Below are 12,990 nucleotides of genomic sequence, written 5' to 3'. Positions count from 1 at the left end.
ATTCAACAATCAGTATCAAAAACAGAAACAATTAACTTCAGACCATCTATCCTAAAATAAATAAATAAGTTACAAAAATAAATAAAAAGGACTTTTGGTGTAGTAAAACATGATCAAAAGTACTTACCTTTGATGAATAGGACACCTCCGTTCTCCCACAGCATTCAGAGATCCAGAAATTTTAATAGTTTGTCCAAACACCCTTCAGACTGGGTGACATGTGGCATAATTTGCCCCGATAAATCACTTTTTCCACCGATATCCAGCTCAACATAGCTCCACACCTCCTTGCTAGAATCCAGGGAGAGCCCTGACATTTAAAACGAGGCATTAATGAATAAAAAGTGCACAGAAGGCTTATTAAAAACCATTGTTTACATCCCATAACGCTAGCTTCAACTCCATGCGCCGCCATATTTGTATTGATAATGTCATAGACCTCCTGCCACCAGCTGCTATGCTATACGGAATCTGTATTTTCATGGGCCTCCCTCTCTACTCGGACCCTGGGTAGTCAGGTAACCCCCCCCACTACCATGTCCATGTGTGAGTAAGTGGCTGTTGGAGCTGTATGCAGAAAGCCATGTAGAGAAGACGATTTGCTTGAGTAGGTCAGTAAGGATGCGCAGGGTAGCCTCATCAAGCCTTTGTGAATGGTGAAAGAGAGGATGAAGGGATGCTGATGATACAGCAACATCCTTTTTTAACTCTTTTTTGTCAGTTTACCTGGGCAAAACTGGGCCAGCATACTCATAGATTGGTTGTATAAAAGTCAGGTATATTTGTTTTAGGACATCACATGAAATACTAGCTCTTTAGTCAAAATAGCGAAATAGTGGATCCTTAATAGTTAATATGAGAATCCCAGGACAGATCAGATGAGATCTGAACTCTGAAGCAGTTTGAAAGTGGTGGCATTGCTGATGTTATGGCCAGACATGATCAGAGATGGTGGCGAGGGAATGTTATCCTGATATCTAGCACTGATTACCATATCCATGGTCTAAGTTCCATTTATTGTCAGTTCAGTGGAAAATTCTGTCCCCAATCAGCCACAGAATCCATTAGATGCTGGTGATCTTTGGGCCCTCAGGTGGCACTGCTTTAAAAACAGGCATGGTTCTGTACTGGGAATCATTGCGTGGGCTCTGGAACACTTCCAGAAATCCTTGTCTCTTGTCTTTGAATACAGTTTACTGTGCAATCCAAAGGTGCAATTTGAAGCTGTATCATGCAACAAAGAAACCATATCCATAAACAAGGTCTGTCTATTGTTAACAAATTACAGTACCGAATAAATAGTTAAAATAGTTAAAATAGTCAATTCTGAACATTCTATTGCAAGTCTAGCAAGATATAGCTATTATATATTTACTGTTTTCTAGTGTGACCGAGAATTTGCCACTATGCTCTAGCTTTAATTGCAGGTCCTGATGGCTAGGCAGTGTGCCAGAGAGGCTGCCCACACATCTGCACTGCCAGCCAGGCCAGTGTAAAAGAGCAGAGGCATCTGTGTGTGTGTGTGTGTGTGTGTGTGTTGCACGGCTCAGTGTCCTGCAGACGTGAGCGATACACAGAGGCTGTGCATTACTGCTGTTCCCACACTAATCTCACACAGACCAAACAGCTTACCCAGGCCAGGGAACACGCTCGTGAAAGCAGGTGTTAATTAGAGACAGCTTATTGCGGGGGTGGCGCTAGTGATACTGATGGTTGTGGGCAGAGAGTTTGTTAGAATGCGTCTGTGTAAAGACCTTGACACAGCATGCAGATACCAAAGATCTAGCGCTACTTAAGGTCCTTCTGCCACTCAGTGTCGCTGTACCTCATTACTTAAACATGAAGCAAAGAATACGACTTGAGCAGAATAAAAAATGGAGGACAATAGTCATTGAATTTATGTCTACGAGCTCATGCTTTTTGGCTGGTTTACATCACTGTAACAGCTTAAAGCCACATAGACTAGCATCGTGTAGCCTAGCCCAGCCTAGCTGTGCATACGTTAGCCTTTCTGGTTCCTCAGGATGTCTATCTTGTAGCTTGTTGACTCAGTTAGCTTTTAGCCTCTTTAGCTACTTGGATAGTGGATAAGCCCATTTGAACCGTCGACTGTGTAAGAGGGAATAGTATGCCCCTGTTCACTCCCACTGTGACACTTTGAAGCCAAAGGATGGCTGAAATAGAGCTTTGTTTATGCAAGTTCAGAAGAGGAAGTTTTGAGCCAGACCATGCACAGTGGAGAACAATGCAATAAGGGCTTAATCAACTGTGCACCAAGTCTATAAGTACATCAGTATGCCATTTATTGTTCTGAAATAGCTAACGTAGTTAATTAGCTAATCTTAGCCATTTTAAACAGCAGTAGTTGTGTTAAAAAAGTGTTAATCAAATAGTTTTAAAAGGTGTAACCAACTATATTTGTTTGGAGATGGTGAGGTATTAAAGAAGCTGGTAAAAATTGGATTAGCTGTGTTAATATTTTTGCTGTAGGTGTTTTGGCTTTACTTTTCACCTGCTGTCATCCAGTCCACTTTTGTAAACAGTCTATGGTTTTGCCAACCATTAGCTTTTAGCCTTTTCAAATACTTCAACAGCTTCTGAGAGCCAAATCAGACCATAATCCAGTAGCAAACCAAAGCAGACCTTAATCCAGTAGAGCTAGCGTTAGGTTTTAGCCTTTTTAGATGCTTAAGATGCTTCCACATGCAAAACACTGCAGTGGCACTTGCTACAGTTTGTCTAGCATTAGCTATTAGCAGAGCAGAATAACCAAAGCAGACCATGCTCCAGTAGAGCTAGCATTAGCTTTTAGTCTCCTCAACTACCTAAGATTTTTCTACATGCTGAATAACTGCAGTGGCCCTTGCTACAGTCGGCCTAACGTCAACCTTTTATTCTTTTTGCTCTTGCAAGGATAATTATCCTAAGTTTCTAAGTTTCCTAAATTTCCCTTTTTTAACTGAAAAAAGCTGTTGTTTGAGTCTATGTGTATTTAGAATGTAAATAAAATGAACAAAGACTGTTTGTTACAGTTTTTAGGTTTTGAATTGGCCATTGTGCTGCTCTGTTTTACTTGTAAAATATAAATAGCTTACATTTTAACTTCTGAACAATCTACATTGTATAGCTTATAACCAATAGTCATATTGCTATGTAAGAGCCTGAAGAAACAATTGAGTCACAACAATTGACTCCACAGTTGACTCCAATTGACTGACACAATTGACTCCAATTGAGTCACAAGAATTGACTCCACACTCTGAAAAAAAAAGCTGAATCTAAAATGACTCAATAAGTCCTATTTTCACTACATATGTAGGTCTTGCACCCAAACAGTGCTCTTCATGTCCAGTAGGTTATCTTTTTGGGATTCATCCAGAGAGAGCGAGAGAGAGCAGACAGTGACAGGACCTCCATTGTCTGATGGAACCGGCATCCATGTGTTAGAAATCATCCTCCCACGTGGCGCGGACGGCTGAAACCCAAGCTCAGGCCCAGGAGCATGGCGCTGATGAAAGACAGTGCGGGAAGAGGAATATTAAAGCCAAGGCTCCAGAAATCCCAGCCTGTCACGCCACGGCTCAGCCACCCCCTCCCCACAGCCTTATGGGAGTTGGAGTCTGAGTGTGGGGGCGGAAAGAGACAGGAGAGAATGAAAGAGAGGAATGGAAGTCTGGGGGTGTTGAGGGGTGGGAGGCTGTAAGGCTTATGTCTGCACCGGTCTGGTGGATAAAAAGCTGAAAGACTGCCCTTTTTTCAAGGTGAGAACAAGCTGCTTACAGTACTGTGATATTGAAGGGTCTCAGGGTCAGGGGCAATAAGACTTCAGTCTAAATACACCTGTGCCCACCTGACATCTTGCCCATAGTGTTGACTTCTGATTATATAAACTTGTGCTCAGATTTGCATTTGAGATTAAAACTGCCCCTAATCTGACACCTAATGTGTATGAATTTCCTTCTATTACAATTGCATATAATAGAAAATCTCCGTAAATAATCTGTTTTTTTACTTTGCAGTCACCCAATAATCTTGCACACTAAGATGCAACATAAATATCATGTTAAAACAAACTTCATGAACATAAACTAACTGGATTTAACTAAGTAAGTGATGTGGGGTTGATGCAGCAGTTGGTCAGGTCTAGATACAGCAACAGTATGTGCTGAAAGAATGAGGTCAGCTGACTACCTAAATATACTGAATATAGACCAGGTTATTCCATCAATGGATTTTTTTCTTCCCTGATGATACGAGCATATTCCAAGATAACAATTTCAGGATTCATGGGGCTGGAATTGTGAAAGTGTGATTCAGGGAGCATGAGATCATCATTTTCACACATGGATTGTTCATCACAGAGTCCAAACCCTAACCCCATTGAGAATCTTTGGGATGTGCTGGAGAAGGCTTTGTGCAGTGGTCAGACTCTACCATCATCAATGCTGCAAGGTAAAAAAAATCTTGTGACATTGCAGAAGCTTTTCAAAACAATGCCAAAGCGATTGCGCGCCGCAATCAAAGCTAAATGTGGTCCAACAAAATATTATAGTGTGTGACCTTTTTTGTTTTTTGGTGGCGACTTTTTTTGTCTCAAAAGTGAAGATTATGTAAATCCTTCTGTTTCAATGTTGCTATAAAAATGTTTTGTTGCCATATCACAGATTCTGTGTTAAACACTGCTCGCATATTCTTTCTGCTACCACTGTCTGTTTTTACACGTGTACAGACGAGAAATACGAGAATTCTCTGACGTAAGAGTGTACATGGACTGAGAAAAATAACAGAGCTAAAGTCCAGCTTCTTCACTTATTTCTTAATTAGATTTTTAGACCATACTATTAAAATTTAAAAAAAAGTCACATGCTGGACAAAACTTTTTGTGCTTTATCTTTTCTTAATGGAAAAGAATTATAATTTCTCTGCTTTAAAAGCTTTGTTGTCTACCATTTCCACCAATTTTTAATTGTGTTTTTTGCCCTTAAAGTCCGTAACTTCTGGAATTTCTCTGGTAAGAATTGGTAGTTGGTAATTGCACTGATCGTGTGGAAGAATCAATTTAAACTGGGCGGGTGTGATGTGGTCTCCTTTCAAAGAGAATGAATCCGATTCCAGGTTATGTTCTGTCAGAGAGTGAGAGAGAGCGCGCTCAGTCAGACTCAGCATCGCTCACCGAGCTCTCTCCACTGTTCAAACACCAATCTGATATTAATTCTGGTTTTAATGTGGACTCTATTGCTTTCCTGTTTGGCTTTGGAGCTTGCTTCACTCCTTTGTTTCTTTGTTTTTACTATGGGTAAATGACCTATTGAGGTCTGAGTTTCCCCTTCTGAAGTCTCCGTTGCTTCACCAGCCGCTCGCATTCAGTAAAACTGAGCCAGTTCCTTTTTTAGAGGCTGTACGTGTGATGTAAGTACGTAAAAGTGCGTGACATGGCCAGAAGAACTTCCACGAAAAGCGACCCAACACCCCAGTTTTTAAAATGAATATATTAGGCTTAGCAGGGATGGTAATTTTAGCACACTGGTGCCATTAAACATAATATTTTGTCCCTGGATTCCCACTTTAACAAAATTGTGGGTAACCGATGCCACAAGTGATACCTCAGTTGCGTCCAAGAAATTTTCTTTGAACCCCAGCTGCATTTTTCCTATTTTCTTGCATTTACTGGTCATGTACTGACCAGACCATATGTTACCTGCCTGCATGTGTTTTGATCTCTGCCTGCCTTAAAAAAATTATGAGTTTTGGACCGACCCCAATAAGGTCAGTCTGAACATGCCTCCTACCTCACACTCTCCTTGATTACACACTTCCACACTTCCACACTGCAGCGTCTGTTCACTCGTATGACCTTTGAAAACATGGTATGAATTGTATGTGTGCACAATGGCCACAGTGCTTTATTTTTAGGTGCCGCTCTTGCGTGAAGCTCACTTCCCCCAGCTGAAGTGTTCCCATGGCTTTACTGCTTTACTGAGTTGAGTGATGGTTCTTGATCTGACCCATGACTGAAGGGTGGATATTTACACTATAGTACACACACTCACAGACCAATGATGAACATGCAGCTTGTGTAGTGTGTGTAGGGGAAGTAGAACTGATGTACGTTATGATTGTATTCAGTGATTCCACATGCACTTTATGTTGAAGACTTCCTAAAAATGTAATGTAAACATTTATAGGTTTATGCAGAACAAACTAGTTACTGTCTTTTCTTCTTAATGCCAAGAACTACAAAAATTGATATAGTTACATGTGAAAAAAGGGTTGTCATTAGGAATGGGAAACGGTTTGAATCCGCATATATTGTAAATGCACCTAAAAAATTCACCCATGGTTTAAAAAAAAAAAACACACCCCCTACCCTTATTTGAGCCCTTCCAATGAATTACTGTATATAAAGCATTTTCATGGTTACCTTCATGTAAAGTTGGTTGCTTTCTTTGTGGTGCTGTACCAAAATTTGCCTCCCTACAAGCATCTGAATCTCCGCAGGTGCACATGCATGAGACAATGCGTCTAACACATTACTCTAAGACTTATTTACTTTATTTCTATTTATAAATACAAGTTGATTTAAGGTTACAGTACATTCACTAGCTAATATGTTGAGGCCGTAGTGATGAAAGGCATACCTAGACAGAAACGGGTGTAAGATTTAAGCAGAACACAAATTCTTTTTCTTCTCTTCTTCTTTAATGTGAGACCACAGTCGTCTCAACTTCCTTTGATTGGTCTGATAGTTTAAACCATTTAAATAAGAGTTTTCATAATTACATTTAATTTAATTGAAACACTGTTCATTTGAGCCGTGTCACAGATGTTCAAGAATGGGAGGGCAGATGTAGGTACAAGAAACAAAGCATGAACTGACATGAAATCGTACAAGACCAGAGCAAGGAAGACTGAAACAAAGGGGCTATATATACACAGACACAGACAAGGAACACCTGGGGAAGATAATGAGATGGTTGGGTTACAAATGAGACACAGATGAGAACACTAATGAAAAGGTGGGGTCTAGGGTGGAGCCAAAAGAGAAACAAAACAGAGCCATGTGCTACACAGCACACAGTGAGGAAAACAAGCAAGAAAACGAGAAAGGAACAGAAAGGAACAAGACAGAAAAGGGCTAAAGTGTGAAAATCAAGACAATTTTTTTTGATTAGGTTAATTTTGGTTCTTTGTCTCAGACCTTGATCCACAGCACTTTTCACTGCTGCTAGGTTGGTTCGGATCAAGTCGAAAGGTCTGGACCAAACAAGGTAGATGGGAAAGCACCCTTAGACTGACAGCAGCCAGAAAGAATGCAAGAGAAAACCTGGAAACATCACAATGCATTCAGCTAGCTAGCATTTCCGCTTGTGATTGGAATGCATGCTTTCAGAAGTCATGACTAAAATTAAGCACCAAATAACAGGCAGACTTATAACCATACTGTAGATATATAAATTAGACTTTTAATAGGTTTGTTGAATGCAATATTCTTCTTTATATATATCTAGTAGACACCCAAATATACGTTTTTTATACTTTCAGATGCTCTTGGGTCAGTTCTCAAAAATATCGCCAAAAATATCAGCTTTGACATGAAATTGCAGTAACTTCAAGAGAGAATATGGAGAATGTTCACACACACACACACATACTCTTTGGCCTCTGTGTGTCTCAAAATATGCGCCACAAAATCCAAGTCTGGTATTTATTGATGGTAATAAAAGTGAGTCTAAAGCACATTAGTTTTATTGATAACGCATGGATTCTACCGTGGAGAAAGAAGCAGTACTCATCCATTACAGATCATTTTACTCCTGTTTCACTCTACTGGGTTGCTCATAAAGCAGCACCTTAACTTGTCTGAGCCAATCGTATTCGGCCGTACGTTTCTGGTACAGACACTGGATCAGATGAACTGATCAGACAGGACTGCCTTTGTTAGGTAGAGACTGTCTGGCTGCAGGGACACCTCTGAGAGTGATACACAGAGAGACAGACAGACAGTGCCTTAAGTTCCTCTTCCATCATCCCATGAATCTTCAGATCCGGCGTCTGGTGTAGGAGTTCCTCCGAAAATTAAAAAAATTGGCATGAAAAGTATGGATACAATACTTTTAATAAGAATTTGTTATTATATTTAAGTTATTATATTTAACCACTGGAGCTCTGCTGTTTTGTAAATGGTGTATGTAAATTCTCCTTTTTTAGTATCAATACAGTACATGAATTTGGCAAAAGTAATATAAAGTCATTGTGGCCTAATAATTACATTATCAAGCTTTTATCATACGCAGTAAAATCACCAACATTTTTTAAATATAATGAACAATATTACACCCTGATATATAGTGCTATGTTAATTATCACATCAGGGTACTACTTCTTCTGCTGTTTTTAGCAAAAATAAAAGTTCACACTGTTCTCATTTTCCGTTATACAGGGTTTGGACAATGAAACTGAAACACCTGGTTTTAGACCACAATAATTTATTGTCTCGACGGACAGTTCTGGTGGAAACATGAGAGTTGAGGTGCACATTGAATTCTGCCGTGATTTGAACTGCTGTGGTTTTATGTTTTTTTAATACAATCCGGGTTAGCACCCCAACATCCCTTTCAGACAGCTTCCTCTTGCGTCCACAGTTAATCCTGTTGGATGTGGTTCGTCCTTCTTGGTGGTATGCTGACATTGCCCTGGATACCATGGCTATTGATACATAACAAAGACTTGCTCTCTTGGTCACAGATGCGCCAGCAAGACGTGCGCCAACAATTTGTCCTCTTTTGAACTCTGGTGTGTCATTATGTTGTGTGCACTGCAATATTTTGAGCAAAACTGTGCTCTTACCCTGCTAATTGAACCCTCACACTCTGCCATGAAACCCCCCACACAAAATTACAGGTGTTTCAGTTTCGTATATCTACTAGAGACAGATTATATCTGTCCAGTATCATTAATTTTACTGTAATCCTGGATATATTGAGATATTTGTAGTGCATTATTTGTATCATGGCATTCTGGATTATTGACTTTTGATACAAATCTGATGAAATTCTTGTATATTTTAATATCTCACCCATATGATGGTATATATATATATATATATATATATATATATATATATATATATATATATATATATATATATATTTATGTTCCAATCCCAAAATGCCTAAATATTCCTAATTCCTATTAACAATGCCTTGCTCTTTTTAATTACATTATTATGGCACAAAATGGTTCTGAAAATAACATACAAAACACTGTGCTACCCTACAGGCAACAAAGTCTCATAAAAATTATACTAAATAAGGACTGAAAGTGTTCCCCAAATAACTATATAACATTTGGATATTTTTATACACATTTTACAGTTCTAAAAAGGAGGATCCGTCTACTGGTAGCACTATTTTATTCTATCCATCAGTTCTATTCACAGTACAGCTCTTGAAGATAAATTGAGAAAACAGTGTTAATACAGCTTCATTCATTCTGCTTTTTTGGGGGGTTAGCGTTAGAATAGTTTTAGTTCAACTAGTTTAAACATCAACTACAGGTAATGTGTAGGTTTAGGTCATTAAAATACACTGCTTTCTTTGTAACATTAACTTTTTAAATGGTTTAATTTTGCTTGGGTTGGTTGCTCAGCATCAGTAATTTGTCCATATATGTTTGAGCGATGATCTATAAATAGTCCTTTAGACTCACATGTATGAATTCCTCTTGAGACCAGGCTACTACAGGATACAACATACAGCTATCAACATCCTGGTTCAGCTGGTTCTGGCTGGATTTGTTACAGAACTGGACTGGATTCATTCTGTTTCATTTTTTTCTCCAATTTCTTTTCAAGTATTTCCTGTTGATATCAGCCTGGTTGGATGGGTGCATACCTTTTTTAGAGTAATAACTTATATAATTTAGTGTTATAACTTATTAATAATGGACCTGTGGTGAGTAAATGATGATAGAATCTACAGAACAATTCATCCTCACCGATATATCAAACAATGATAATGACTATTGTTTTTTTATATTTATCAATGATATCTTCTCATTGTTGTTATTCTTTTCTTCAGTTAGTTCCACGTATTCCAGATTTAAATCACATAGCAGCACTTGGAGCTTTATATTTAAAGGAGAATTCTGGTATAAAAAGGACTTTTGTTGTAGTAAAACATGATTAAAAAGTACTTACCTGTGATAAATAGCACACCTCCGTTCTCCCACAGTGTTCTGAGATCCAGAAATTTTAACAATTTGTCCAAACACCCTTCAGACTGGGTAACAAAGGCCATAATTTGCCCCAATAATACGCCTTTTCCGCCATTATACAGACTCAAAGTAGCTCCACGCCTTCTTGCTAGAATGCAGAGAGCCCTGACATTTAAAACAAGGCATTAATAACTTAAAAGTGCACAAGAAGCTTATTAAAAACTACTGTTTACATCCTACAACGCGAGCTTCAGCTCTGAGTGCCACTATCACTGTATTGAAAATAACATAGACATATATATCCACATAACTGAGCTGAAGCTTGTGTTCTAGGATGTAAACAGTGTTTTTAATAAGCTTCTTGTGCACTTTTAAGTTATTAATACCTTGTTTCTAGAAAGGAGGTGTGGAGCTGCTTTGAGCTGGATATCGGTGGAAAAAAAAAAAATTATTGGGGCAAATTATGCCCCGTGTCACCCAGTCTGAAGAGTATTTGCACAAACTGTTAAAATTTCTGTATCTCAGAATGCTGTGGGAGAACGGAGGTGTGCTATTCATCAAAGTTAAATACTTTTTTTATCATGTTTTACTACACCAAAGGTCCATTTTACACCAGAGTTCTTCTTTAAGGTAAAAGCAGATCATCTGCAGTTAGCCAGATTCAATTTATCTATTCGGACTCAAACGCCTGCTATCCTTTTCCTCTCTATAGGAACCATCAGAGGAGCATTTAAGGAAGTCTCGCATAATTTAAAGCTGTGCTGCGCAACCCTGGCCCATCTTGACTGATTGTGCAATGGAACTGCAAGATTTACTCGTCCTTGGGGGGTCACTAATCATCAGAGCGGCTTTTTTGGGGGAGGATGGCCTCAGACGTTCACTGACCACATCCTACATACAAGCTGTTTCAACAGACGCACACACGCACACACGTGCACTTGAGCACACAACATGCATTTACCTACAGAGCTACGCAAACCGGCATGCTCTCGTACACACACACACACACACACACACACACTCACACACACACGTTTTCCTTGCATCCCCCTTTTTAGTGCAAGTGCTGTCTTGGGAGGCCAGGCGGAAGCCATCGCGTGTTTCCTCTGCGCTCCTCTCTTCTCCTCCTGTCCAGCAGCTTCTCCCCCGTGAGCAGCAGCCAAACTCAGACATCAGTGTGGAGAAAGGGGAATGGATTTGCAGGTGGCTTAAAAATACCAGCGCGGAACAAGAAGGAAGAAGAAGAAAGCAGGGAGTATCTGAGGCAGTATCTGGGATGTAAGAAGAACAGAGAGCCCCAGGCCAGCACTCGGTTTATTTGTCTGATGAAAGCCAGTGCTCCTGGGCCGCTGTGCTGCTGGGTGATGAGCAGTGATGGGCAGATCTTGGGCCAGAATGGCTCTCTTAGATATTCTCACCTTAAAAATAAAAAGGGCAACACACTTTTGGATGTGTAAATTACATGAATAGAAAAACACCAGTCATGTATACAACAGTTTTATCTGAAAGTGACAGTTTTTTTATCGTCTTGGATCTGTACTGCCGCACACAGGATTTAAAATTAAACAATTACATTCTTACATTTCAGCATAATGTAAGAATATCTACATTTTCACATAGAAAACTGTATTTGCTGTATGAATGTGCTTCAATGTGATTCAAGTGTCTGAAAAAAGTACATTCAAATTACTTTAACACATCTGGTGGGAAAGGGAAGTAAACTGAGAGAATGGTATATGGTAATGTGAAACTGCATCTCGTCGCTGTCCAATGAAAAACAAGTACCTTCATTTTTGTCAATTTTTAATTAACTTTATTTATAGTCTTTTTCACTGTGCCAACATTTATTGATGAACAGACCAATATGAATACTTATACTTATACAAATAACCTGAAATAAAGTGTTTTTACATTTACTTTCATTGGAAGTTTATACGTTTTTTTCTCTCTCCTGTGAAGTTGCTGTTTTGGAGATATTTTGTTTTTCATTGGACAATCAACAATCTACTATGGCAAAGAGAAATCAACAAAAGAAGTGGTTTCAGCCACATAGAAGTGTCTGGGTTCGGTAGAAAGATACAACTTACCAGGAATAATAAATGACATACTACAGGAGCAGTTTGTAAAGCATGTCTGAGCCTTGTGTAACGCAACAAACCAGAGATGTAGAAGTTTCCATATGATGTCCTGAAATATTGCATCCCATGCAACTTAAATACTCTCATACAATCCCGGCAGATTTTGCAGTAGGGGTGGAGTGCTGTGCTAATAACTTGTCCAACAGCATCCCAAACATTTTCAAGCTGCTAACATGACAGCAGTATGAGGACGAGCATTGTCCTACATTCTTAGAAAAATAAGTACAGATTTGTACTTAAAAGAGTACAAAGCTTGTCGCTGGGGCTGTACCTTATATTAAGGTACAAAAAAGTACTTTTTAGTGAAAGTCCTTATTTGTACCCATGTTTTTGTACCAGTAAAGATTATAAAGATTATAAACATTATCATCATCAACTGAATATGTATATGGTTAAATGGTACAAATCTGTACTTACTGCTGTGAGAAAAGACTTTGTACTTCAGATATCTGATCCTGTAAAGACCAATGTTGTACCTTTGAGGGTACAATTACGAAGAGTGTACCTTTGAGTACAAAAAAGTACTTATATCGTACCTCTGTTTTTTAGAGTGTATTGAAATGTCGAAGTACCTGTATTATAATGCCAAGGGTGGCCTAATTGTACGAAATTGCACCCCCCACCATTACACCAGGCT

Source organism: Astyanax mexicanus, chromosome 15 (assembly GCF_023375975.1).
Source record: "Astyanax mexicanus isolate ESR-SI-001 chromosome 15, AstMex3_surface, whole genome shotgun sequence".
Lineage (NCBI taxonomy): Eukaryota > Metazoa > Chordata > Actinopteri > Characiformes > Acestrorhamphidae > Astyanax > Astyanax mexicanus.
Note: the sequence above shows the minus strand (reverse complement) of the source record.